Source organism: Ambystoma mexicanum, chromosome 7q (genome assembly GCF_040938575.1).
Source record: "Ambystoma mexicanum isolate Mex_15411 chromosome 7q, UKY_AmexF1_1, whole genome shotgun sequence".
NCBI classification, from domain to species: Eukaryota; Metazoa; Chordata; class Amphibia; order Caudata; family Ambystomatidae; genus Ambystoma; species Ambystoma mexicanum.
The window spans coordinates 412,735,037-412,761,439 of NC_090941.1; positions in this window are offsets into that span (position 1 = coordinate 412,735,037).

Here is a 26,403-nt window from a genome sequence, read left to right on the forward strand (position 1 = left end):
TGCATAATGTTGCACATTTTATGAAATAATGACTATGGCTTTAAAACCCAAGGGGGATTTGTTAGGCTCACGTTAATCTGCATGATGCTATTGTGACTTTGCCCTCAGGATGGGGATAATAAAACTAAAGCCATACTTTCATTCCTCAACATATTTCTATGACAATGTATATAGTGTACAGTTAGTTTACTATGAAAGGCTAGCTTATTGTGTAATGTTGCTTGCTTCCAAGGCATAGCCAGAAATAACTATTTAAGCACATGAAATGTAAAGCGAAACCTTAATAAATATCTATATCAACTAAACCTGGGAAGGTGTGCACAGTTGCTTAAATCATTTTCACCATTTTAACAAAGTGTGTGTTCCTGGGCAATTAATTTAATCACATTGGGCCTCATTACAAGTGTGCCGGTCCGGTAACAATGGTGCCGGTAAGCCTACCAGCATCGTTGTTACTGGATTGGCACACTATTAGTCTGCCTGCAAGAGTCTCTGTGCCTGGCAGGTCTGCCCTGCTGGGAACAGCAACCACTGTAACCAGACCGTAACAGAGGGACTGGCACTGTTATTTACGGTGCCTCCATGGTCCCCATTTCCTATGAGACTCAAATGGGAGTGGGGAATTACATTTACCAGCACCTGACTTCCCGGAATAATAAAAAAAGCCTAATGACTATAGAGTTTCACCAGGTATAACGATAGTGCAATGTTGGTATTGTGCACCACAAAGTTATTTGCCACTTGGCTTACTTATGGCAACTTATTCTAAAGTCACTTCCATGGTGTCTACATGTATCAAAGACTAATGATGCTCCTTGATATATGTCTTTTTCTGTGCAGTCACTACTGTTGGTGCAATCCATATGCAAATTAGGAGGTTTCCATGTATTTTGCCCCAGAGGGCTTGGACAGAGCTCTAATAGATGACTTTCCTGCATCTGCAATGATCCTGCAGTTTTAATTTTTTATGTGGCAAAAAGGCCATCTGCCACTAGTGTTACCAAAAAAGTAGATTGGGGCAGGGTTGGGCGGTTTGGGGGTGTGAATGAAACTATGACACACATTGCATTTCGTGGCTCACCTTACCTCTCACTCTTGCAATGCTGGATTCTCCTACGACACCAAATGTGATTGTCCAAATGTGCTCACTAGGGTCAGCCCGCAGCCCAGCCTTCCAACAAAAATACACGCAGCTGAGCTCAGCTTGGCATTATGTAATGAGACAGCGCAAGCCTGGCTGGGCACCTCTGCCAGGCACAAGCTATCCCATTACATGATCAATGAATGCGGCAGCCACAATGTGTCCCCCGGCCCTCCCACCAAAAGATGGGGGGGACAAAAAGGCATGCCACAAAAGTTGTGGGGGACTCGTCCCCCCTATGCCTCCATGGTTGGTTGTCTAAGACCGTTTCCCAGTGGGTAGTGTTTCATCAAAATTAGGATCCAAACCAGTTTCTGATCTCTGATATTCTTGTTAATCTCGGCAGGGGGATTAATTAAACATGATTTCTGAGAACGCAGCCAATGTGTTGTGGAGGCTGCTTGGTGTGGCAGCATGGGGAAGCATGCACAGGCAGTGCCCATGTTATATGTATCATGTGAATAGGTTGCAATCTTCAACGCTCTCAATCCACCATTTGTGACTTGAATAGAGCAGTTACACACTAAATTCACACATGAAGAAAGGTGGTGCTGAATGTTCCTACAAAGAAATTCTTTACATACCCAGATTTGCCAGAAGATGGACTGACGAAGGGGCTGCAAAGGCATTTGTTGCTCACCGCCCACCACAGAAACATTGCAGGCCCGATTATCAGGTTGGCCATAGTGATAAAACAGCTGGTATTTTAGAATTCCGGATGTTTTACCAATCCGCCAAACTATGAGTTTCAGTCCTGTGTGGTGGTCATTACATTAAAAGATATGCTAATTACAGCATGCAGTAATTATAGATCCCTATTAAGCACTATAGAGCCCAGAAATGGGAATAACAGAAGGGTCAGCATGACTTAGAATCACGAAGACCCTTTCATGTAGTGGAATTGTACTTAATATGGTCATGGTAAAAGAGTTTGATGGTATGTACTAGGGTAATACTGCTACATTCATAATCAGGCCCTAAGTGCATGTTCACCGATCAGTTTAAATGGTGTTGCTTCACCAAAATCTTAGGAGTAAGCAAAGTTACATCACAGAGCCATTGCACTCACTGTACTATGGCATTACAGGCAGTGACCTCACATGCCGATGGCCTGAAATTATATGTTTTTCAATAAAATCTTGATTGAAAACGTGATGCTGTCCTATGATAATTAACAATGATGCTGCCTTTCCCTAGGTAGCGCTGTTGCGCCACCAATCTACGTAAAAGGGATAGAGTAGAGACAGAAGATCGCCGGCAAGTTCAGAAAAAGAGGGAGCCTGGGAAAAAACAAATGGAAATGTACGAAAGGCATGAACAAATGAGGCCTCAACAAACATAGGACAGGGCTACACCGGCCGAGCGAAGGTAGAGCCTGCCTGGACAAACACCATTTGAGTTCTGATGGTCATATCCAGGAGAGAGAAAACGAAATCCAGTCCTAAACTAAAGATTGAGAAAAAATAATTACCCTACTGCTTTCTAAAACCATACAGGAACTTTAGGTTGTTTTACGACGACTAGGTCCTGAAGAAAGAGGTTTGAATAATGCACATTCGCTGAAACTGATCGACGACTGGAGTTCAGAGTGGTACCCTGAACCGTTAGGACATTTGCCTACTAAATGCATGCCAGGGAAATAAAAAAAAACTATATTTACTTATCACAGAGGTAGCTGTGCTTTTACCAGACACATATAAGAGGGAGCAATAAAGTTGAACAAACTCTCTCAGTGTTGTTTTTATAAGCTATGACAAAAAGTGAAAACATTGTTTAGCTCAATTGGTATCATATCAAAAATCTATAGATTGGATTAGTTCCTTTGGTGTGTTATTGAAAAACTCGCAGATAGGTGAAGTTCATCAATAGAAAGTTTTTAGCAAATTGGCTCGCTAGACCAGAGTATGTCTGTACCCTGTCCCTTTAACCCAGATAGGTTGGGATCACCGCTAGCTAGGGAAAGGCAAACTTCAGGAAGGGATAGGGAGACTTTCTGTAAAGGAAAGATAGCGAGCTGTATGGCGCTTGTAAAGAAGTAACGTAAAGAAGTAATGCATGGAATCTCAAATAACTTCCATCTGTGTTTGTGTGAAAGTGTACAGAGCAAAAGGTGGACGTTGAAGTACCCATAAGCACCCAGTGTGATTAATTGAACAATTATGTACAAATAACCAACTAAAAATAATTTCTTTGCTGAGGCATTACAAATCCTCTCTTCAGTTCTCTTTTCTCTACATATTTTCTCCCACAGAGCAGAGTTGAGCCACCCAGCCATGCTTCACTGGCCCAGGCAGTGCCAGTGATTTGAATAATATGGTTTTAGAAGGCTGCCAGCAGAGAGGTGCAAGCGGCCGCCATTTTGGCTCTACATATCTCCGACCCTACCCCCATTGTAAGTGGGAGAGCCTAATGATGTAACTTCACTTGTCATGGCGTTTGTATCTTCTTGCCTCAACCCAGCACACAGGCACCCATAGCTCATAATCAGAGCCCTAGAAACACCACTTGGACAGCGGCCCAAGAAAATAACACCAGAGTGTAATATCTTGACAAATCTCCGAAAATCTCTCATTTGAAAGTACCTACTCGCCTCACAATCGACAGGAAAAAGGCAGGTTACCACTTGTCTAGTTATAGGCCCAGGGCACGCGATTTGATGGTGTAGATACACTGCTGGTTCCCGCAGTAGAAGCCACTGTTTAATCTGTGTCGCTGCCAGGAGCCAGGAAGGCAGCGCAACATGACGAAACCAAATGAAATTTGTCAGCGGGAGACTTTCCTAGACAGAGCTGAGAAGATTTAATGAAATTTCTCAAAGGGTGGTCCTCTAGTTATTTAAATGATAAAAAAAGGTGGCAACCTCACTGGCAGTTGCTTTATTAAAAGACATCTTCATAGCTGCACTTTGAAAGTGTGTCTGCTGAAATAAAATTGCTTCTCGTCCCCATATATGTTTTTCGTTTTTTATTTATTTTGGTTATTACGCAGGGTTACAAGGTTATTATTGGTTGCCTAGCGCCAACAGCGGAGGAGAATAATAAAGGAGAATTATTATCAATAAAGAGGAAGCCTGTTTCTTCAAATAACATATGCGTGCAATAGGCAACCGTGAATAAAAGGAGGAATTAAAAGAACGTCGCCGAAACGAGGGAAGCGGCGCGGGAAACAGGTCGCACAGTTCATTGCCAATTCCGGTGGAAATACCTCACTCTTAGGCTCTTTCATGAAGGGAGCAATTTTGTGCCTGTGGAGATAGTTACTAAGATGCCTAACCACATCATTACAAGCCACCCCCAGAGACTGATCTGCACGGTATGTGCTTTTGTTTACTACTTGGTCTTTCCTCACAGTGCAGAGGTGCATCAAAGTTCGTGTTAGTGCATTTCTAAAACGCCTCGGCCCACATCCAGGAAATGACGTACGTTAGACTAGGATTAGGAAGACATGAACATAGACTTCAGCAACACTGAACACTGCATAGCTGGCCTACAACAATGGAGAAGAAAAGGCCTCATACGTGATGTTGCTCAATACACCACACCATTTAGGCACACCTATCATGACCCATTTGCTAATACAGCAGGAAACCAAATGCCCCTTGGTAAATCGAAGAAAGGATCCGTGGGACTGCAGCGCGACCAGAACCAGAGGCGGATTTAGCACTCGGATGACAGACAAAACGCGACCAGGCCCTGCCATTTCCTGGTCCGACACCTTCCCATCTCATCACACCAGCCACAACACACACAACCTCCTCCGTCCTTGCTGGCAGTCAGACACATTGGAATAACAAAGAGCAGCTTTAGTGTTCGCAGACAGGGCTCGGCTAAACATTTGTCAGGGCTTGTGGGGGCCCTTTTCAATATTATTTTGCCCAGTGGCGTAACACAAAATGTAGGGGCCCCCCTGCGAGCCATGCTGAGGGCACACCTTCAACTCAGCAACAAATCACGGGTCGTGCTACACTCTGGGCCAGCCTAGATTATCATGCAAGCACAATACGCATGAACGTGCTGCTGAAGGGGTATGCCATGCCCTGTACTAGGCGAAAGATATAAATATGTGCTTTAAAGCAATATACAGCACGCTTTCTGAGAAAATTTGGCTTTAAAAGCTAGAGTGTTTGCAATTGATTTGTAGGGTAACACCAATCCAATACATGAAAGTCACCAACAGTGCACAGGCACATTAATGCTTTGCTATTAAAAATAAAACATGTCCCACTGGCTGCACAATGTAGACCATTGAAGACATGTAATAACATTACAGTAAAGCATGTCAGGCCACATTTAGACATACCTAGACTGGTTGCACAAAAATGCCAGTCGAAGCAATAACACTCATCAAGAAGAGAGCACACATTGAAGCCCGAGTCTCTGCGGCCTCTAACAACACGGCCAAACTCTTTAAAATCTGCATGGAACTGGTCAATCCTGTTGCGGTCTCCACCTCTCCTGTTCCTTCCCAGACCTTCTGTATGGCTCTGGCCTCTCACTTCTCTGCTAAAATTCAAGACATCCTGTCCACTTTCTCCTCTTCCTCTCCCTCTTCCTCTCTCAGCCCACCTTTAGCCATCTCTACCCCTCCTCCTCCTTTCTCCTCTTTCTCTCTGACAACACCTGACGAGGGTTCTAGACAAGTCCGATCCATGAAAGTGTCGTCCAAATAGGTGCTCCCCTGCTCCTCCAGAACCATCAAGGACCATATTGACACCCTCGCTGCAGCCTTGGCTGTTTTCTGTAATCACTCTTTCACCACTGGAATGTTCCCCTCTCCACTTATGCACTCTCTTGTGCGCCCCTCCTCAAGAAGCCATCTGCCGATCCTACCTGTCTGGCAAACTATCGGCCAATCTCCACCCCTTTCCTGGGCAAACTCTTGGAAAAAAGCTGGCCATCTCCCAGCTTACTCTCCACATTGACTCTGTTGGCTGTTTGAGTCTGGCATCAGAGCTGCCAGAGGCACAGAAACTGCTCTCCTGAACATCTGTGAAGATCGGCTCTCTAACCTTGATTCCAGCATTCCTTCTGTCCTAATCCTCCTTGATCTTTCCTCTACTTTTGATCAATTGACTACGTAAGAACCTGGGCATCACGGATCAGGCCCTGGAGTGGCTGACCTCCTTCCTCTTGGACTGGCCCTCACAGGTCCAACTTGGTCCCCTTCTCTCTGCCACCTCTCTCTCTACCTGTGGCATTCCCCAGGGCTCTATCCTCTCACCCTGGTTTTTCAACCTCTACTCGGCCCATTTGACCCACTTGATCTCTTCCTTCTCCTGTAACTTTCAGTGTTATGCGCATGGCACTCAGCTTTCCTTCAGGCTCCTCTTATCTCTCACTCTTTCTTGACTGGCTATCCATGATTTAGGATTGGTGCACCTCTAACGACCCCTGCCCCTGCTTTCCCTCTCTCACTCTGCCGCCCACCTTGGACCCTCTTCCTTCGCCTTCCTGCGAGGCAAAAAACATTTTGTGTCATCTTCGACTCCACTCTCTCTTTCTCTCCTTGCATCTTGGATGTCGCCAAGGAGTCCCACTACCTACCAGCTGCTCCTCCTCGAAGGGACTCTTCCCTTTCTCACTTTCCCCCAGAAGCTCACTGTCTCCAGAGCCCTGTTTCTCTCTAGGCTTGGCTACCGCAAGAGCCTCTTTCTCAAGCTGCCTTCCTCTACTCTTCACCCTCTGCAACTAATCCAGAACAGGACTGCAAGACTCATCCTTGGCCACAAGCTCAGGGATCATATCTCTCCAGCCCTGAAATCTCTCCATTGGCTCCCGGTGGTTGCAAGAATCAAATTCAAGACCCTTTGCATTGTTCACAAGGCTTTCTGGGGTCGGGCCCACACTACATCCAAAGCTCTCTTCCAAAATAGCTTCTTTCTCAAGCCCTTCCCACAGCTACCTCCAACTCTCTAAGGGCTAGTCGGTTCTCCAGGCAGAGAGTGGGGGGTAGAACTCTCTCCTCTGCAGATGCCTCCCTCTGGAATGGCCTCCCTGACCTTCAAAAACTTGAGAGGACCACCTGATGTTCCGGAAGCAGCTCAAAACTTTCCCCTTCTCCTCTGCATCCACTCTCTCCCTCGCCTGCTGACCTGCCTGACCTACCTGTCTGCTGTACCGACTGGTTGCTTGGTTACCCTCAGTGTCTCACTGAGTCCAGGCTCGTTTTTGATCAGTCACCCTTGCACTGTCTCCTGCCTACCACACACTTATGGGCTGTAACTGTAACCCTCCAGTTTCTTGTTCTCCTTGCACTACCCAGAGCCGCACTGCCCAACTGCACTTACTCAGAGCATTAATGCCCTGTTTTCCCCTCCCTTCTTCCTTGCACTTCCCCCCTCCCTTTCCCCTTACATTTCTCGTTCTCGCACTTGCACGGGCTGAATAACACAAGGCCTAGTAAGATCATTTATCTTATCCTCCCTCTATCTTCCCTCCCATGCTTGCCGCGCCTAGAAACACTTGTGTACAGGCGTGTTATAATCGACTTATGTCATATCATTTTATCACAGATGCCCAAAAAAATATACAATGCCACAGTAAGAAATGGCTAGACTGGCAACACCCAAATGCCAGTCTAGCTAGATAATTACACCTAGTAGGACTGCTTTATCAGAAATGCGCAGTTAAAAAAAAGTCATACCAAACTGAGGAATAGCTAGACAGGCTGCACCAAAATGCCTCTCTAGCCACTAATACCACATATCATACCTGCTTAGCCTGGACATGGACAATCATTATGATTTATCACACAATTCCGCCCCTACACATCCCCTCTCCCTCCCGTGCCCTACCCCAACCTCCAAAATCAGCTCCTTGGCCCAGAATGACCTTCACGTCCCTCTTCTTTGTCCCAGAACTTACATTTGAGGCTCCTTGCCTCATAGGTAAGTACTGGGATAAGGAAGAGTGGGATTAGGAGTAACGAAGATACAGGCAGTTAAGTCAGGCATTACCCCCATGTACCTCTACCTCATCCCAGTACTTAGGCATAGTGCCTCATACACAAGTACTGCCTCATACACAAATACAGGGACGAGGAAGAATAGGGCTAGGAGTAATGATGATAGTAATGATGATTACCAATAAGTAATTAAGGCATTAAACACAAGTAGGGGTTTAACAATATTGAGTTGACTGGGCTGCAGCACTTACCCCCAGAAATGTTGGGCTATGATGACTCAACCTGGCTGACCTTCAGAGCAGTTGCCAGACAGAACAGGACACAGATGTTAAACGGCACCTGGGTTTCGTGCTTAACAATGGCCCAGCAATTACTAACGTAAAGCATTTCACTGTTAGTACCTACATTCAAATGCCAATTTTTTTAGGCTATTTAATTTGTGATGTGGGTTTAGTACTTTCATGTCAGAGAAGTGATTGGAAGGGTAGAAAGGGAACAGGAGATTGTTCATTTTCACAGCAGTTCTTAAGTGGGTATTTTCACACTTAAAGGAGAGTGTTGTAACATTGAAGCTGCACTAGAATAGTCTCATTAAAAAGTGTAAAGAAGTTAGATGCCCCCACACAAATAAGTTTGCCCCTCCCCGTCGCCCGTGAAGTGAGCGCCTCTCCCAACGTTTGAAGGATCATCCCCCTGAAATGTAGGCTTTGTTGCACCCCTGAACACAAGCACACACACCATTCACCATATACACGCACGCACGCACACCCAGCCATCCATACATTTAAGTATGCACTCTTTCACCATACAGGCACACCCAGGCAGCCACCTATACATTTAAGTGTGCACCCTTTCACCATGCAGGCACACCCAGGCAGCCCCCCATACATTTAAGTGTGCACCCTTTCAACGTACATGCACACCCAGCCACCCATACATTTGTGTGCACCCTTTCAGCATACACTCACGCAGGCAGCCACCTATAAATTTAAGTGTGCACCATTTCACCATACATGCACACCCAGCCACCCATACATTTGTGTGCACCCTATCACCATATATTCACACAGGCAGCCAGCTACACATTTAAGTGTACACCCTTTCACAATACACTCACATACGCACACGTCATGGGGTTGAGGGGAGCCCTATTACTTCAAAAATAAATAGTTTCTTTTTGAAATCACTTTGACTTCATAAAGAAATGATTTCCATTAAGGACCAAACCATAACAGAAATACATGTCTTTATGAAGGCAGAGTGACTTCAAAAATAAACTATTTCTTTTTGAAGTCATAGGGCTTCCCCACCCCTTTTTGTAGTCACTCTGCCTTCATAAAGACATTATTTCTGCTTCTGTAAAAAATAATTGGAAAAAAAATATTTTTCATTTTTTCTTCAAGTGGGGCCCCTACCAGGACCTGTGCTAGCGTGGCCCCCAAACCACAGAGGCTGTGGGGGGCCCTGTTACGTCAGTGATTGGGCCCCCATTGCCTAGATTTAGGGGGTTGGACGCAGTCTGTTGTACCCTTGGGTTGCTCAAATAACAATGGATGCAAAGGAACGCCCTTTAATCTCATGGGGCAGGAAGCCAGAGGCAAGCTGAAACACTAAACTACCACTGAAAAGTTAGTAATTGCTCTGCCAGCAAGGAGCTAACACAGATGAAACTAGAGTAAAAGGAAAACAGGTGTAAACACTGCTGGATGCTATCAAAGGCAATCTGTAGCCTGATGTCAAAGCACACATTTAAAGTCTTCAGGTAAGGCAGTGGTCCTCAAATTAGGGGGCCCAAAGAATGTGGGGGGGCAGACTCTTTAAAATAAGATTAAAGTGAACGTTTTAATATAAAAAGGATTAAGGTGACTGCTTTTAATAGAAAATATAAGCAGTAGAAAATCTGCTTATATTTTATAGAGCCTCCCCCTCCTCCCAGACATCCTTTGGCCACCTAGGGGAAGGACCAATGCCTAGGTAAGGGGGCCCAGGTGGCACTTTACCCAACCCATGTTGTGATACATATTTTATAAATTGTATGTATATAAGTATATGTCCTGATTTATAAGTTAAATGTTACTTTTGTCTTATATGTGAAATGGTGTCTCAAAGAGTGAGTCACTTTTTATCCTTTGATGAATAGGAACCAAATGTAGACAGGGTAATAAAAATTCTATGTACCCTGCAGGCTCCTACGATTCACGTAATTGTTGCTCTTCTGTATAAATAACAGGCCGGGTGTTTTTTGGTTAAAGAAGTATTGCGCACCCGCTTCCTCAGGGTTTTTCCTGACATGGTTTCTAGAGACTAACAATGGATGTTTGTTTGCACACGTTGCAGGAGCAGGAGGTAGTTTGTGTTCCCCTTGTCCCCCCACAGTTGCATTAACCCTATTGTAACACAAACCCCTCGTGGAAAACAAATTTTGGGTTCACCTGTCGTATAAAATGTGTAATAAGACAGCCACAATAGGGGCAGCTGTGTGGGCAGCTGGGCCATGAGGCTCTTGAACACATACACAGAACAACGCATTCCCAACACATTGTGGCTGTTAGGCATGCAAGCGATTGATATGTTCTAATTTGTCTTCCGGACCCGTCCAACAAAAGATATGCAGAACCCTAATTTGCACAATATGGATTGACATGATCAGTAGCAACATCACAGTAAATAACATTACAAGCAGTGACACCAGTCTTCAATACTCTAGGGTACCTTTGGTAAAGACATTAAAATAAGTTTTCAAGTGTAAGCCAAGAGAATAATATAATGTGCAATGTGTAAATATTCACTATTAAAAATATACAATAACTCAATAGTTTAGTAAACCGTGGGAGTTTTCCTTCATAGCAAAAATTGCAAACTAAATCTCTTCTAGTGACACCCAATGTCAGCAGATCAAGCACAGTGAGATTAAATGATTTGCTCAGGATCACACAATTCGTTAAAGTGGTGAAATAAGTATTTGGACCTAGGCTGTGATTTAAGTACTTGACTACATATCTTCCCAGTGATAGGTCACAAAAGTTGTTAGGTTTAGGTTTCCAAAGACAAAATGACTAGTTTTTCTATCGAGACCTTGAAAAGTACACACATCAAATAAGAAACCAACCTGACATTACATACATTGTTATAGAAATAGGCAGAGCAAAAAAGACAAATATAGCTTTATTTTCACCACCTTGAATGCACAATTCCTATTGCAGTCTGCAATGGAATGTGGACCTAAAAACAATATCATTTGGCTTAAAAAAGGTATTCACAGTGAAGGAGAATTCAATATAAGGTAATCTCCCTGAGCCATTATTTTACACAACATGTATCGTTATGCTAACCTCCTATTTATTATCACCCACCAATCGCACCAATCGCACCTCTGAAGGGACAACAGTCCTCTGAAGGGACAGCAGTCCTTACCCAGGCACCCCTTGCTCTGGATCATCAACCTCTAACTGGTTCATTGAAATGCGGTTGACCCAAAGCTGAAACTGGGGGTGCTGGTGGAGCATACATTCTTATCTAAGTGGCTGCATTTTAATTGTTTACCTGTACATTTAGCTATTGCAGTTGTGACTGCGTATAGTTGGGCAGCTGCGGAAAGCAGATGCCTACCTCGCATCAGTAATATGCTCCCCTTTTACTCCTTTCCCTCCTGCTTCCATTTTCTCCCATACAGCAGTCTTTTTGACCTCATTTCCTCCTTAGTAGCAATTTCCTCTCTAGCATCCAACTCTTTCCTTCCCTTTTTCAACACTGTGTCATTCTCTGTTCTTGCCTCATTCCCTTAATCCTCCTCTCGCCTTGTTATAAAGATACCACTCTCTTCCTCATTTTGCTGCTATTTGCATACTCACCTGCCATCCCTCACTCAATTTGTCCCTCCCTTGTTTACCCACATCATGCAAGTTGCCTTTACATTGCTGTCCCTCCACTGCCCATCCCTCACTCACTTGCATCCCTTCTCTCTCTTTGTCTTGCCCTCCCTCACTCTTCATTTCTCCCTGACTCTTTAGACCACCATTATTCGCAGTCTCCGTACACTTCTGTACCCCATGCTCTCTGTTTCCCTGCCCTTTAATCCTCTTCAGCCTACATTTCCCCTTACTCTTGTGTCTTATTAACTATTGCCCCATTCTCCTCCCCTTATTCATTCTCTGTTCCCTTTCACCCTTTTACCCTCACCTGGCTCTGTTCAATCACTTTATCTCCTGTCTTCCCTTACTCTCAATCTCTCCCTCATGCTTCTGCTCACATTCAGTCTCCCCTCTCCTGTCGCACCAGTGTTCATGTTTCCTGCCCATTCTCTACTTGTCTCCCTCACTTTTCCATTCATTGCCCTGCAGCAGGGCTCTGTGTATTTGGAGGAGATATGGAGGTGGAGGGTTGGAGTTAATTAGTCTTTCAAGTGCCACAAAAAGCATCCACAAAAAGGTAGACCCTGATATGTTTAGAGATTAGAAGGTGAACTCCTTTAAGTTTGTGATGCTCAATTGCATTTCAAGTGTGTGGGATAAGAGCACCGGGGACATGCACAAAATGGTTCTGCACGCTGTAGGAATTACCCGGTGATATCACCTACTGTAATGCCCCCCCCCCCATTGCCGATTGCCTTTTACCCTATAATACCCAACATTAGCTTCAGGCTTGGTCTTACAATATTACCACCATTGACAACCAAACCTGGCAAAGGGGCCCATCTGTGTCTAGCTAGAGTGAGACCCACCAACACAGAAAATTGTAAAAAACACAACTTTAAAAAAAATAGTATTTGTCCCTAAAGTTTATAATTGTGAAACCCTGCTCACTCTATGCTCGGCCGCCATGACAGGCCCATCTCGGGACCTCTGTCATTTCTGTCCACGTGACCGTTTGCCTTGAATCTGCCACTGACAAGAACTACAACACAAAAACAAGCTGCACACCTGCAACCCAAGAAACTTGCTTCCATGTCAACTGTTCACCACGTGCCTAAATATATAGGGGGCAATTCATGGAAGCGCTGCGCACCGAGAAGGATACTGCGTGAGCCTGTGACCAGAAAGAAAAATGTGTACTGCGCGTATTTATGGAATTGACAGCGCAAAGTAACCGTGTTCGCAAGTCGTGCATGGAACGCCCCTGACACACCCACACGCAAAGCATGAACAGCCAGAACAGCTACCTTGGCACGCGCCCCCCGGGTGCAAATACATGCAACTTTCAAACAGTGTGTGTGGTCACCTGTAAGCAGGCCTGTGACTCTGGTACCCTGCACAGGGTCTCCCGTAACTCTATCCGGCACCCCAACAACATGCATATAAAAAGCGTAACTCTGCAATTACTCAGGAAATCTGCATGCAAACCCACGTAAAATGTTCCTGCACCCCGCTACACTGCTTATGCGCACCTCTAAGTTACATCGCAATCCCATTTGAGTACACGCACCCCGAAATCCGACATGCAAGCCCACCTGCACTCTGAAAATCCTACAAGCAAGTGTACCAGCCTTCGGGTTGCGGATCATATGAAGGACTTACATGGCCATTTCCCAGCCGAGACGTCGCATGATCGAATCTATGAATACGTCTCGTGTCATGCATTGGTGGGCGTGTGACGGACTGTCTGCAGGCTGTCCCTTGGAATGCCCACTTTTTCACAGGTTCTTTGCCATTTTTCATGTTCCGCCCCCTTCCTGGCCCTCTACACAGGCCACGGCCACGCTCTGCTCGGAATTTCACGCAAGGCCCTCGATGGCTCGCACAGACATGCCAGACCAGCGCAAAATCCACGCAAGTCCAGGGAAAGTACTGCACATTCGGTTCCATGAATCGACAAAGGCAGATTTGCACGCAGTTGCGCTCACAAGTACCCTATTTTCTGTGCTGAAAATTCCATGAAACTGGCCCACAAGGAGTAGTCTGATGCATGTAGGCCTCAGGCAAAGATACACAATGTGTGCAGTTACAAAAGACAGTGTAAGGCGATAGGCAACAAACGAGGGGGCATTGACAATGCCTGCCTGTGAAATGACCAATGGAAAACCATGATCACATACCAAGAATAGAAGGAAACAGCGCATCCACAATGACATTCCCACCACACAAGCATCTGATAAACATAAACATATAGGCATACACATGCCTCATATATAACACACACACCTGCAGATGACACCACCTGAGAATGGAAAGTAAAACAGCGCATGCAGCCAGTGGGGGTTTACCGAACTGCAGCTCCAAGTAAGAATTTGGCCTAATCCCGGCTGAAAAATTGCTATTCTGCTCCCGACAAAAAATATCTTGCTAATCGGCCACAGCTGAATAATTTGCCTTCTCATTTTAAAGCAATTTATCAACTCGGAGAGGCCAAGATATAGTGCAGATTGCAAAAGTGAATGGATTTAAACATTGCCTGAAGTATTCCTGATAAGAACCATGTGCGTATTTTTGTATACTGGAGAGGTGTGGTGAGGAAGAGTGAGGGACGAACGAACGAACGTGGTTTCTTCCTATGGAGAAGGCCTGCGGAAAAACTTACAATGACAACAGGTAGTGGAGACCACTAGGGCTGAGGTGGTCAGTTATTTGTCAAGCAGTGAGACATGACGACTTCTAAACAGGCAGTTTTGCCTCTTCATGTCAGTGGGGCTGGGGATGAGTCAGTTACATGTCAGGCTGTGATGGATTAGGCCAACATTTAGTACCCCATATTGGCCTCTTGGGGGGTACTTGCTTATTTGACAATATCTGGAATAGAATAATAGGCCAGTCTGTGCCAGTATGAATGGTGTGAAAGGTGATAGAACCTGGCTGTGTGGACACAGAGAGATGGAGAGTACTGCATCCACTGGGGCTGTCAGATGGATAGCTGAATAGCGAGAGACATTGAAAAAGCCATAAAGCCTTGCATTCTCTAGTGTGTTGGGAAGACGCAGAGTAAGTGGACGTGGATTGAGATTTGGTGCCATGGAGTGACCGCCCAACAGGCCAGTGCTTTCTTAGATCTTGCTGGGTTTAGGCAGATTTAGTAACATGACAGACTTTCTTACGTGTGATTACCCATCCACCAACCATATTGGCCTCTCTAGGAGTGTCCTATCATGAGAAAATAGAACAGAGATGGAGTTCAGTCTCCCTAAATATACCCTCGACTTCATCTGAAAGGTGTGTTTGAGAATCACTTTCCACCCAATCTACTGTGCAACTCGGAAGAGATTGCAATGTGCGCAATTTGCAATCGCATTTACACATTTCATTGTCTATTTTGTTCATTGCAACCTAGCACTTTGTTTTCATGAAGCCTGCAACTTTGAGTAGCACTCGTTTTGTTTATGCAAGACACTTGCATACATTTTTGTTAAACTGTTATTTGCTGTTATCTGCTTTTTGTTAATGTTATTTTCTGGCTTGCATGCTTTCAATAGATGTTGATTCAAATATTGAGAAATAAATGAAACACAGAAACACATTTAAGATAGTGTTTTGATTGTTTTAAAAAAGTTGATTTTTTTTTCCAAATATGGTTTTATTGGTTTTATACAAGCAAGTTATAAATTATGGCATGTACGATGAGAATGCTTCAGTCAGCATGTCCTTACTTGTGAGTGCAAGAAAGAAAACAAGAACCTAACAGAATACATGAACAACATTAGGTCAAAGAAGAAGACACGAGTCCATGGGGGAGGACAGGGCGGGGGGTGAGTTAATCGTGGCCCCTCTATGAGTTAAGAGCTCAGGGAGGCTGAACATGTTTCAGGGTCCTCTTGGGGAAGGGGGAGGAGGCACTGCCCAGGACAAGGGCATCGATATATCGTCTCTGAGTTAACAGGCCGGCGAGGGACTCCCCCGGCCGGAACCTTTGGCTGCCCTTCCATACTCCATATCAGTCATATTTGTCCATCCACCGTAGAGAGGGGGGTTGACGGGCCAAGCATGGGTAAGTCTGTGCGTAGTCCAGGAAGGGAGACCAAGTTTGGAAGAATTTGTCTCTGTTCCTGAGCCGGAGGGCTGTAATTTTTTCTGCCACTATAATGTCCCAACATTTAGTCCACCACATCTGGATCGCCGGGCCCTCTGGGTTTTTCCAGATCCTTGCCACTGGGATCTTGGCAGCCGTCAGCAGGTGGGCGCATAATTCTGCTCTGTGGCCTGATAGGGGGAACTGGCCCTCGCCACTTGCTCCGAGCAGTACGATACCCGGGTCCCAAGGTATTGACAAGCCTGTAATCATGTTGATTTGATCTAACACTGCTTTCCAAAATTGCGTCGCCTTGCGGCATGTCCAGAGCAGATGGTATAGTGTGCCTTTGTCTGGGCAACCTCTCCAGCACGACGGTGGGATTGCCGGATTGCATTTGTTGAGAGATTCTGGGGTTCAGTACCACCTGTAGCATACCTTGAATGCCCCCTCCTTGTTGGTCACGCATTTCGAGCTTCTATTTGCCCTTGTCCAGATGTGGTCCCATTTCTCCGGCTCGATGAGTCGCCCAATATCACTCTCCCATTTGAGCATGTATAGCTCCTTCCGGGACGGATCAGCTCTGTCTAGGATCTTGTATAAGGTAGATACCTTGCCCTTGGGGGGAGTCGACGTGAGGGTTTGTTCCAGGGCTGTGAGGACTCTGCTTCCAAGGAGTTTCATGCTCCTGTTTGGGAGCCAGTGCCGAAGTTGAGAGTATCTGAACCTCTCATTTTCGGGAACGTTGAATTTCACCTTGCATGCCTCGAAGTCGAGAGGGTTCCCCTCCTCGAAAAAGTCCCGCACTCTCTCCAGTCCTCCCTCCTTCTACCTCATGAAGTCCTTGGGGTTGCAGCCCGGCGAAAATTCCGGGTTCATCCAGATCGGGGTGAGTGGGCCCGTAGTGCTGCGGACTTTCCACAAACGCGCCACCTTCCTCCAGCTCGCAACCGTGTTTTCAGTTGCCGTCAGGGGCCACTCTCCACCTGGTCGATGGAGCATTTCATGTGTGGGAGAGAGTTTATCGGGACAGGGCTCCAGGCCTCTTCTAGCTCCAGCCAGCAGGGTTTCGGCAAAGCAGGAGGCCAGGCGAATGCATGTGAGAGCTGGGCGGCCAGGATATATCTGGCAACGTCCGGGGCTCCCAGACCCCCCACCGCCCGACCCCAGAGCATGAGTTTCCTGGGGATCCATGGTTGTTTTCCTTCCCAGATGTATCTCATAATGCCCCTTTGCAGATTTTGTGTCGTCTGCTTCGGGATGGTAGTTGGTAGGGCTGAGCAATGGTAAAGTAATCGTGGAATCAGGTTCATTTTCAGCGCCGTAATTCTCCTGAACCAGGAGATCTCCTGTTTCTGCCAGCGTCGTAGATCGGACTTGAGTTCCTTGAACAGAGGCGGGAAGTTGGCTTTGAACAGGCTGTTGGGTGTGCACGTCAGCTGGACCCCTAGGTATGGTAAGTGCTTTTTCGCCCAGGGTATGCAATATTCGTTTTGCAGCTCTGAGGTTAGGGCTCGAGGTAGGTTGATGCTCAGTGCCATTGACTCGGAAAGGTTGGCCTTGAACCCCGATGTTTCCCCAAATTCTTGCAGTTCCCTACACAGAGCTTTCATGGATTCCCTGGGCTTGGTTAATGTAAGGAGGACATCGTCAGCATACAGAGCGATTTTGTATATTTGGGTTTTGAGTGCCAGGCCTTGGATAGCTGCGTTTCACCATACCCTGTCTGCGAACGGCTCCAGGGAGAGGGCAAAGATCAGAGGGAAGAGGGGGCATCCTTGCCTAGTGCTTCTTGTTATGTGAATTATGTTGGATCTAGTTCCATTGATTATAAGCCTGGTGGATGGGCGCTGGTAGATTGCCAGAGTTCATTTTATGAAGTTGGGACCGAAGCCGTAGTGTCTTAATGTGTTTTGGATATAGCCCCAATCTAGCATGTCAAAAGCTTTATGAGCGTCTAGTGAGAGCACCATCAGCTCCTGACCCCTCCTGGTGGCTGATTCAATGATGTTTATGGTTCTCCTTATATTGTCGTGAGTGCTACGGCCGGGAATGAATCTGGTTTGGTCTGGGTGAATGATGTCTGGGAGCAAGGGAGCCAGCCTATTCGCTAGGATTTTGGCAACGATTTTGGCATCGTAGTTCAGGAGAGTAATGGGTCTGTACGAGGCACAGAGGCTCCGGTCCCTGCCAGGTTTCAGTAGCAGCACGGTTAGCGACTCTTCCATCGAGGGGGTGGTCGACCCTGATGATAGGAAAGAGTTGAAGAGGGATGCCAACTGGGGAGCCAGAATGTATGAGAACTTCTTATAAAATTGAGCAGTCAGCCCGTCCGGACACGGACTTGAGTTTTTCAATTTTGATATGACCTCGCTCACTTCTGCTATTGAGATAGGGGCTTCCAGGGCTTCCCTTTGAGGGTGAGGGTCACGCGGCTGTGCTCCAGCTAGGTATTTTGAGTGTGCGTCTGTGGCAGTGGGGAAGCCCGACATGATTACTCTGTGGTGTGCAGTCATGATGTCCATTTTCTCTGCGTTAGCGTAGCGTGGCGTCCTCTGCGCGTCCTGGAGATATTGAATGTTATTCCTCGAGTGCAGCTTTTTCAGTTTGTGGACCAAGAGGCGGTTTACTTTGTTGCTGTGCACATAGTAGAACTGTTTGCTATATGTTAGTGCTCTGGCCGCCTTGTCTGCTAGGTGCATTTCTAGAGCTCGTTTCGCTTTTTGGAGCACACGGCTCGCTTTCCTGTTCTGTCCCTGTTTCAGGATGCGTTCCGCCTTGGACACCTCCGCTTCGAGTTTATCCTGTTGTAGCTTGCGTAGACGTCGGAGACGGGCGGTGCAGTCATTAGCCGTGCCCCTGATGACCGCTTTCATGGCGTCCCAGATCGTGGATATTGATGTGTCTTTGGTGGTGTTTTCCCTGAAGTAGTTCTTGAGGGAGTCTGCCATTTCCGTTCTGATTGCTATGTCTGCCAAGATCTGGTCTTGAAGTTTCCATTGTCGCTGGAACGGCTCAGGAAAATTCTGTACCCTCAGTTTCATTATAACCGGAGCGTGGTCCGAGAGGGCCCTGTGTCTTATTTGGATGGTTTCCACGCAGGGGACGAGAGAGCTGGAGAGAAGCAACAGGTCGATCCATGAGTGCCCCAGATGGGCGTGGGAGAAGAACGTGTAGTCCCTTACCCCCATATTGGCCCATCTCCAGAAATCTATGGAGTCGGTTTCCCTCAGGAATTCTGCCATGGCGAGAGCCCTGCCAAAGTCCTTCTTGGATGCAGGGAGCGTCTTATCCAGATTAGGGTGTGGAGTCAAATTGAAGTCACCCCCTATGAGCAGGTGACCTTCAGTGAAGGTTATGAGAACAGGAAGGAGGTTGCGCAGGAAAAGGCTTTGAGCTGAGTTTGGGCAGTATATCGCTGCTATGTGATGGGCAGCTCTACCAGCAGGACTTTCAGCAGAATGTACCACCCCTCTGGATCTCTTTTGATCGTGATGTTCGTTAGCGGGATGTCTCGGCTTATCAGGATGGCCACCCCTCTTTTCTTGAGGCCCGCGGAGGCAAAGAAGCGTTTTGTATAGTGCTAGAAGGACATATGGCGCTCATCTATCCCGAGGAGGTGTGTCTCCTGAAGGCATATAATATCAGGTGCCAGTTGGGAGAGCCTGTGCTCCACGGACTTTCTCTTCCGAGGGGCGTTCAGACCCTTGACGTTCCAGGTTAACACAGAAAGTTCTCTATCTGGCTGGGCCATTCGTCAATGAGTTGGTTGGCGGATTTCCCTTGCTTTTGCCCGGTTGCAGGGCTGAAGACTCCCTTTCCCCAGTAGGCTGGGCTGTCAGTGTTGCGGTGGATGCGTATAGAGGGAAAACCCCCCCTGCCAATTGCGCCCTGACGCTTGGATCCCCCCTTCCTTCAGCTATCTCCTCAGCTTCAGCTCCCCCCATCCCTCTGACCATAGTGAACAAACAAAAAGAACTAGAACAAAACCTAAAACAGTGAACAACTATCGGTATCCAGACCAGCCTTTTACCAACGGGGCTGTCGGCTGGGCCGTAGCTACCAGCTAGGTGGGAGACCCGGGGGCCTCGTGCATTGTCGGTGAAAACATATCAGTGCGGGAAAAAGCGCAGATGGTTACTTCAGCTAAGGGAGCTCGTAGCATGGAGATTATTCCGGCTTGGCCCTGCGGGGCCGGACCAGTTGCACAGTTCTGGGCACCCAGGCGAAGCTCCAAGGGAGTTTGGACGTCAGTTCGGGAAGTCCAACCCAGGAGGATCTGGACCCCCTAATTCAGAGAGAGATCTCCACTGCGGAGAAATTTTCAGAGGTGAAGGAGGAGGAGGAGGCCTCAGCGATTGTTGATGTTCTTCCACCTGGGGGGCGGGCCGCGCATCCTGTGACGACCCCCCACTCTGGACCATGAGCGGAGAGACTCCCTGTTAGGCTCCACAGGTGAGTGGCTCGAGCTCCTGGGGATCTCCTCCCCTGCGTTCAGGTTCATCAATAGTTCCGCTTCTCGCAGGGAAGGGATTTGCTGAGTTTTCCCCTCCCAAGTGAAGGCCAGACCTGAGGGGAAGCTCCAACGGTAGGTTATCTTACGTTCGCGTAACCAGTCAGCCATTGGTTTGAGGGCTCTTCTTTTTGCTAATGTGGATGCTGCTAAGTCTTGGAAAAGGGATATCTCTGCGTCCCGGAAGTGAATGTGTGCCATGGCCCTGGCTTCTTGCATTATCTTCTCCTTGAGCTTGTAGAAGTGGACTCTCACCAGTACGTCAGCTGCACCATTGGGGCCCTGCCTAGGCCTCGCTCTGTGCACTCTGTCGAGCTCCAGGGGGGCGTTGTCTGGGAGGGTGATAATATGGCGGAGAAGGTCGGATACGTAGGATGGGAGGTCTTTCTCTAGGATCGACAATGGAATACCACGTATCCTGATATTATTCCGCCTCGAGCGGTTTTCAGCATCTTCTTGTTTGGCTTCGAGTGCCTCACATATGCACTCCAGGGCCCTGATTCTATCTGCTCCTTCTCCGATCTCAAAGTTCTGTTTGCAGAGTGTGGTTTTGATTTCCTCGGTTCTCGCTTCAATCTCCCCCACTCTCTTATCCAGCTGTGTGATTTGACTCTTTACTTCTTCCGTGCCCTTCTTGAATTCCTTTGTAAGAGCCGATAGGAGGTCGTGCAAGCCAGCTTTAGTGACCGATTGGGATGCCATGCCCATCTGTCCCTCGGGGGGGGTGATTATCCATCCCACCCTCGTTATGCTCACTTTCTTGTTTTTTTCCCCCACAGGAGTGTTCAGTAGTGTTGAAATGTCCGTTTGCTTAGTGGTTTTGTTATCTTTGGACATGTTGATTCCGTGCACCCCCGTACCGAAGGGATAGGGGGGGAGAGCCTGTGCTGGACCAGTTCTAGCAATTCCTCCCAAGCTGCTTCACTCCTCTTTCAACCTCAAGGGAAGGGGACTCGTTAGCTTAGGTGGCGTGGGTTGATCAATAGGCCCTTGCTGATGAGGGGTTTAACAAAGAAAGTTACAGGCACCTAAGCCCAGGACAGACACGGGAGGCTACTGAGCCTTCAGGGGCGCCGGGGCCTAAGCAGGGGCCGGGCTGGTAGTTAGATGGGGTTCGCAGCTCAGGTCCAAGCCGGTGATGTACTCTGGCGGGTGCTGATTCGGCCTCGGGGGGGGGATCTGCCGGTGGCTGGGCAGTTCTGGTCCCAATGGGGTGGTTTCCCACCGAGTGTAGTGCGGCAGGTACCGCCTTACCTTTTCTGGGTTAGTGGTGGGAGCTGAAGCCCACCCCCGGGAAGGATGATGTGGGCTGGCACCGTTTCAGATCGCCGAAGCCCTCAGGCAGGCCCCCCTCCCGCATCGTTTGAAGTCCGATTTACCTCCAAGGGGGCACAGGAAAATTGACATAGGATCCCTGCAGTGCAGCCGCGGCTGGTTTCAGGAGCCGTAGAGGGTTCCGGGGTACCACTGGCAGAGGTTTCCCTGGTTGTGTAACAGGCTGGGGGCTGGGAGGAGTGCAGCGGCCTCAGAGGCAGACGGGCAGGCTGACACACTAGACGCACAAAACCGTTGGAGTGGGGTTGGGGCCCCCCCCGGGGCTCCGGAGGGCAGTCCACTCTGCCTGTTGAGGGGACCGCGTTGCTGGGTGAGCGGGCTTGGTCCACTGGAACCCTTCCAGAAGTTTGCCACCGCCGGGTGGGAAGGCACGGAGCCCCAGAAAGCTGAAGGCTACTGTGGAGGGGGGTGCCTCTCTCTGACCACTGGCGCCCGCCCAGGAAGTCTCGCCCGCTGGAGTCGCTGAAGCTGCAGATCGCTGGTTGCTGGGATAGCATGGACCCGGTCTGGGATAATGGGAACGGCCGTTCAGGCCGCCTCCGCTGCCACATTGGAGGGGGGGGCGGGAGCATCTAGGGTTGTGCCCCAGAGGGGCCCTCCCGTCGGGGGCGAACCGTCGCAGGGATCCGGGGCGTCACTGGGTGAGGATTCCTTGATCGGGACCCACAAGCGTGCCGAACACAGTCTGGGGGCTGGGGAGAATGCAGAGGCCTCAGAGACCTCAGAGGCCGGCGCGTCGGCAGCTGCCGGCCATGGTGATCAGTCACTGAAGGAAGGTCCTCTCCCAAGACGGCTCGCCCCCCGGAGAATCCACAGCAGTCTGATTTGGCTGGTCCCGCGTCCGTCGGCCCCCCTCCGCTGCTGCGTCCTGGAGGGGCGGGGGCAGATTGTGTCTCGGGTTGTCCTGGGTCCCCGGCGCACTCGGAGGCAAGACCAGGTGCTCCCGAGGAGGATTGTGGGCTCCCAGGGAGGGGAACGGGTTTGCTGTGGCTGGCAGAGCACCGCTCCGGAGAACACCTCGCATCCGAGAGTGGTAACTACTGAGGATCACCGGGGAACTCAGCGCTATCGGGAGCCTCCGCTGCCCGTGTCTGGGAAAACTGTCGCTCCACCTCCTCCGACGGCCCTCGGATGATAAATTCAGCGGGAGGGGGAGCAAGAGCAAGGCGCGGGAAGGGCAGGGAGCGCTGCTCGCCAGGGGCTCCTCAGTTTGTTGGGGTTAGCTGCTCCTCCGCTGTGCCGAGGCCAGGTCCTGGGGCCCACTGCCCATGTGTTATGAGCTCCACCGGACTGCTTCACCAAAGGCTCTGTCGGAATTAGGCTGGACCCACCATTTTGCGCTTGCTCTTCAGGAGGGCTCCTCGCGGCTCTGGACCCAGGGATAAGCCACTACACGCAGAAGATTCGAGTCGGAAGACTCCCGAAATTCGCTCCTTCATCTGCACCGCACTTTCTCCCTTTTCTGGTACTCAGGGTTCAGTTTACACCGGGCATTGTGGCTGGTAGCGTGGCGCCAGCCGGGAGCTCTCACAGAGCCAAACCGACCGCCATGACACAAAGCCACGCCCAAAAAAGTTGATTTTTTTATGTTCAGAACAATGGGCCTCATTATGACTCCAGCGGTAGCCGTGCCGGTAGAAACGACGCCCAGCAATGGGGACTTACTGGGGCATTACAACCCCCGGCGGTCCCAGTGATTCCTCACTGCCGGGCACCAGAAAAAATTGCCCCCTATTCCCATTCAAGTCCCATTGGACTCAATGGGAATGGGGAGGACGGTAGCACCGGCACCATTCATGAATGGTGCCCCAGGTCTGCTAGCGGGTGCCATTCCACCCGCCAGGTCAGACCTGGCAGGCTGAAAGGCACCTGCTCGCAGAACTCAGAGTATGCTGGTCCGGTAACAAGGGTGCCGGTAGTTTACTGGCACTGTTGTTACCAGACCGGCATACTTATAATGAGGCCCAATGTATGTTAAATAAAGCAACTAATCGGGTTCGGCCGAATACTTGATGAACTATTCAGTATTCATCCGAATACTAATATGATATTAAGCACAGTTCTTGCTTGGTTAAACTCTTGCCTAGCAAGGGAAAACCTTTCATTTTGCCCGTCAAGGGGGATCTTATATATCACTTATAATAGGATGGAGAAGAATGCATAGTAGAGCATACCTGGGCCTAATGAAATATATTTAAGCTATGCAGCTGCTGATTTATCCTTCCAAGAATTTTTGGAAAAAATAAATCGTAGCTCCATGTCCCTTGTTGGAACAATGCATCTTTATAGCATTTTGTTTTTCCCCATAAAATGCAATTACTTCGAATGGGAACCAGCGGGTTGCAGGAGAACCCGTTTCTAAGTACCTCATGGCTGCTTCAAACTCAAAAGTGCCCCTGGATTAATGACATCATTGTTCCCCTCAAGTGGGATCTATACAATAAGCTGTGCAATCCTACCAGATTTGCATATGGTATTTCCCCTTCTGTAATGGCGCGTCAGGTTGAAAACCCATAGTCTGCAGGATGCCCAGAGCAACGCGGGAGACTATGATTCATTCAAAGTCTTCCAGCCATCACATTTTTATTTGGCTGAAGTAACCTGGGTGGGACGTGTATGATCAGATGTGGATCCGGAGCTTGCCTTACCTAGAGACCCAAACAACACCTCACTGACTGACGATGGCCAATCAGCTGAAACATGTCTGGGGGTTTCTTGTAGTTGTGTGCAGAAGCAATGTCACCTATCAATTCAGGATGGACTGCCCCTTTTGTGGTGGGAAAAAGCCTGATTTGCATATGTCTTCCTCCTTCTTTAATGGCATGGCAGGCTTAAAAACAGTGTTCTGGGGAATCGGCCAGAGCAATACCAGACTGAACCATTCATTCAAAACCTTCCAATCATTACATTTTTGTTGTGCCTTCAGAGTCCTAGTGCCAGGGCTCCTGCAAGTTCAAAACAGGATCAGAGCAACTTCAACTCCTACAACTCATCACTCTTTCTCAGAGGCGGAAATACTGATAGCTGTATGGATAGCTCAAGCCCAACAAGGTCTCCTCAAGAACATCACAATACTGAACAACAAGGTTTATGATAGCACTTAGAACCAGTCCATCTGCATGAAGTGCTAAATAAATCATGAAAATAAATACTAGCCAGATAAGTGATGCCACATGTGAGATTACTGTACTATGCAAGAAAAAGCATCCATGGCCAAATGAAGACCCGGGAAGACATTAGCAGTCACATTTGTGCACAGACCCAGATACCTAGGAGCGGTAAGCAGGCAAAGGTCAAGTACCTCCAGTTGTGCATTTGGCGGCAACCAGCGCTAGCACAAAGACTTCTAGTGGACACCGAATGACAAAACATTGTTGCCAGTTAATTCACAAGAGAAAAGTTCTCAGGATTAGAACACACTGAAATCGATGAAAAGGGTAACTCTTACTGCGCATCTCTTTAATGGGGTGGCATGTTAACCACGTGCGAGCAGAGGGACAGCAAATTGCCTTAAATATGGATAGGAAATGGCAAGCTTGAGTGCAGTCAGATTATTCTGAAAACGGGTTGTGAAAACAGAAATAAAATATCGAGGCTGAGTACCCCAAAAGGAAATGCACCGAACACAGGTTACAAAGGAACATACAAAGTACTTTATTCTCTACTGAATTCAATTACAAAAACAGTGCAAAGTCAGATAGCTATCAGCCCTCAGTACAACACAACGACCGCCAGCGTGGTTCAGTGTGTTCAGTGAGAGACTGTACATTAGAATGCATTTGCTTTTTATACATTTTGTGGGCACTATGTCCAGCCCCACTTCGGGTTAATATTCTACTTTATACATCACCAATTCTAAGGTTCGTGCCGAGTCTCAAATAACCGCATTTAACTGGTTTGTCTTTAATACGTGTAACAACAAGCGTATGCATTAACTGTGTATTCCAAATTTTCGCATGCAGGCCTTCTTAAACATAAATACAATGTAGTAAGACAGATGTTCTTCGTTCAGTATGCAAACACATTATCTTCAATATATGCTCGTCGATTAGTTTCATCACGTGAGTGATCCTTTTACACATAGGTCAACGAAGAACGAGGTCTCAGTTCATGACCTCAACAAGTGGCCTGCAGGCAGATTACACATTAGCTATGTACAGAGGTCCAGACGGCCATGTTGTATTTTTGCAATGACATTGTCCACCATTTTAGCTCACAGTGTGACTTTTCCACAACAAATACTAAAATGGCGGTTTGACCTAAAATGGCGGCCTACATAGATTAAAGGTAACCTTGCAGACCTTGCAACACAGATTTTGCATGCAACTTTCGAGCAGCTTGGCGTAGGCCAATAAATAAATATATTTATTACAATAGGAGGCACGATATACTTTCTATTCCGACAAGCCCTCCTTTTGGCCTATGCCAAGTGCCAAAATTACTTTGGGTCTCCTTGCAAATAACTCCATGCATCATTATCCATGTACCCTGAATCACTATTTGAAATATCTATTGCCATCAGGTCTTTTGTTAAAATATCCTTCAATACGTATTCTTTGGCAGTCTTATCTGGGGCATA